This window comes from Bos grunniens, chromosome 29, assembly GCF_055505025.1.
Source record: "Bos grunniens cultivar Pamir isolate PY7600 chromosome 29, Bosgru_T2T1.0, whole genome shotgun sequence".
NCBI lineage: Eukaryota > Metazoa > Chordata > Mammalia > Artiodactyla > Bovidae > Bos > Bos grunniens.
This window is the reverse complement of record NC_141193.1, coordinates 47389637-47393020: the sequence shown is the minus strand read 5'-3', so window position 1 is coordinate 47393020 and position 3384 is coordinate 47389637. Positions and strand designations below refer to the sequence as shown.

General features: G+C 41.3%; 1 non-coding gene across 1 annotated transcript; it reads left to right on the top strand.

Moving 5' to 3' along the window:
* The first annotated feature begins 417 nt into the window (after nucleotides 1-417).
* On the top strand, nucleotides 418-490 carry TRNAC-ACA (transfer RNA cysteine (anticodon ACA)). The gene has a single exon. It is a non-coding gene; the product is annotated as a tRNA-Cys (tRNA).
* The last annotated feature ends 2894 nt before the right edge of the window (nucleotides 491-3384 follow it).

The window sequence follows — 3384 nt, the reverse complement described above, 5'->3', positions numbered from 1 at the left end:
CATCTTGATCTGTACTTGGTATTATTGTATTTTTATTTTAGTGCAAAGTAAGAATTCATTGTGGTTTTAATTTGCTTTTTCTACATAAGAATATTAAACATCTTTCCCTATGACTCTTCAAATATAAATATATTTTTCTTTTTTAAATATGATTAAATAACTTCTACATTTTATGGGGTCTTTTCCTTCCTATTAGTGAACTTCTCTGGGCCTTGGATTGCATTTTCTCATTCTTTACATATCTAAAAAAAATTACGTGTGTGTGCTTACATGAATGGTTAGTTGTTTCAGGCATGTCTCGATTTTGTGCAACCCTAATTGGCAAGTTGACTTCTAGGAAGTAGATTTCATCTATAAAAGATCTCAACTGACATTCTTTTGAAACTTACTACTACTCTTCTGTGTTTTTAATGGACTTCCCTGGTAGCTCAGATGGTAAAGCGTCTGCCTACAATGCAGGAGACCCAGGTTCGATCCCTGGGTCAGGAAGATCCCCTGGAGAAGGAAACAGCAACCCACCCCAGTATTCATGCCTGGAAAATCCCATGGACTGAGGAGCCTGGAGGGCTATGATTCATGGGGTCGCAAAGAGTCGGACACGACTGAGCGACTTCTGTGTGTGTGTATGAACTGTTGCTCACCAGGCTCTTCTGTCCATGCAATTCTCCAGGCAATAATACTGGAGTGGGTGCTATGCCCTCTTCCCAGGCATCTTCCCAACCCAGGAATCAAACCCACATCTCAATGTTTTCTACATTGGCAAGCAGGTTCTTTACCACTAGTGTCATGTGGAAAGCCCTAAGTTTAGACATTAATTATGATTTAAAGATACACTGTATCTATTTTCTTCCTCTGAAGATTTTTATTCTATTACCCAGTTCAATAACTTGTTGATTACCTCTGTTGACAAAAGCAATCAATAAACAAACTATAACATGAATAGAAAGAGCTTTAATTGAGTCAAACTGAAGACTAGCAAGGAAGTGCTTACACACACACACACACACACACGCATAAAGAGAGAGCACTCTGGGGAAGTGCTCTGGAGAAGCATGATTTTCAGCACAGTTTTATTAATGCATATTCTCAGAACAAAGAATAAATAAGCCAGGGATTCAAACTCCAAACTTTGTCTTTCCAAACTTGGTCTTTCCTTAGACCACTTGAATTTGTTTTCACTTTAGGGTAGGTGTGGAGTAGTCTATACTCCTGAAAACAGCCTTATTCCTAAAGGTAAGTCTTTCTTTGTCTCAGTTGGCTCTAGTGTTAAGGAGTTCTCTCCATCCGAAGGCAGATCTCCATTGTACCACATTGGTCCTACAATATCTCTGTTGCATTTTAACCTTATAGCAATTGCTTTCTGGTAAGCATTGTATACGGTACCCCACTCCAGTACTCTTGCCTGGAAAACCCCATGGACGGAGGAGCCTGGTGGGCTGCAGTCCATGGGGTTGTGAAAAGTTGGACACGACTGAGTGCCTTCACTTTCACTTTTCACTTTCATGCATTGGAGAAGGAAATGGCAATCCACTCCAGTGTTCTTGCCTGGAGAATCCCAGGGATGGGGGAGCCTGGTGGGCTGCCATCTATGGGGTCGCACAGAGTCGGACACGACTGAAGTGACTTAGCAGCAGCAGCAGCAGCAAGTATTGTATAGTCTTATTTTGTGCATGCAAACCTAGACCAGCCAAGGAGTCACAGGGGGAACATTCCCTTTCCAGTTCTATACTCCAGTAATTTCAGCCCCTTCTGTATCTACAAACCCTGATCTCTGATTCTTCAACTCAGCAGGACCATCAGACTCTAATTGGACTTCAGCTTTCTACAGTTATTTGGAAATATTCTACAGAAAGAAAATAAAATGGTCATGAGGTTTATCAATGAGTCCCCCTTCTCCCAGGGCTTGTATTCTTAGACTGTACAATACAGTTCCTGCGATACTTCCATTTTCTTTTATTTTACTTAGATTATGATGCCAGAAAATTTCAGGGCCCCAATTCAGTAGTCAGGTGAGCTTAAATATGGGCCTTCCCAGGTGGCTAGGTGGTAAAGACTCCACCTGCCAATGCAGGAGACACAGGTTCAATCCCGGGGTCAGGAAGATCCCCTGGAGACGGAAATAGCAACCCACTTCAGCATTCCTGCCTGGGAAATCCCTTGGATCCAGGAGACTGGTGGGTTACAGTCCATGGCGTTGCAAAAGAGTCAGACATGACTTAGTGACTAAACAACCACACACAAAAAAATTAAATATGTGTGTGTGTGTGTGCGTGTGTTTATACAGAGAGAGAGAGAGCTATACATGTATACATATGGCTTCCCTGGTGGCTCAAATGGTAAAGAATCCACCTGCTACATGGGAGACTTGAGTGTGATCCCTGGGTTGGGAAGATCCCCTGGAGGAGGCCATGGCAACGCACTCCAGTATTCCACCTGGAAATCACAAGGACACAGGAGACTGGCGGGCTACAGTTCATGGTGTCGCAAAAGAGTCAGACACAACTTGGTGGCTCAGACGGTAAAGAATTGTGGGAGACCTGGGTTCACTCCCTGGGTTGGGAAGATTCCCTGGAGGAGGAAATGGTAAACCACTCCAGTATTTTTTCCTGGAGAATCTCCATGGACAGAGGAGACTGGCTGGCTATAGTCCATGGAGTTGCAGGGTCAGACATGACTGAGCAACTAAGCACATACATATATGTTATATATGCATATGTGTAACTGTTTTATATATATGTCTATGTCTCTGTATATGTATGGTGGTTTAGTTGCTAAGTTGTGTCTGGTTCTTGTGACCCCATAGACTGTAGCCAGACAGGCTCCTCCGTCCATAGGATTTCCCAGGCAAGTATATTGGAGTGGTAAAATGGGATGCCATTTCCTTCTCCAGGTGATCTTTCTAAACCAGGGACTGAACCTGCATCTCCTACATCACAAGTGGATTCTTTACCACTGAGGCATCATAAAGCCCCATGTATATGTATAACTTTGTGTGTGTGTGTGTGTGTGTATATAACTTTATATATATGTATAAGCTTGAAGTAAAGTTATCTTTCAAAATCCTAGATGTATCTTCTCCAATATTGTGTCTTCTTCCAATTTCACATTATCTGAATGCTATTTTTCAGTGGACTGCAGTTTGTTGAGATGTGCTATAATATTTCAAAAATAGATAATTCTAAAGTTTGAAAACTTTACTTTTTAATAAGTAGGTTAACTCAATTTTCCAAAACTGTCTTCTAAATGCTCAAATATTACTGTGGTAGAGAGTGATAAAAATGTTGATAGTCAGTTCCAGAAAAAATAAAATAATTAAATTCAACAAGCTGATGTAAATTCATTTTACCTGCCTTTACTTAAGCAATAACAACCACTATCATTTCC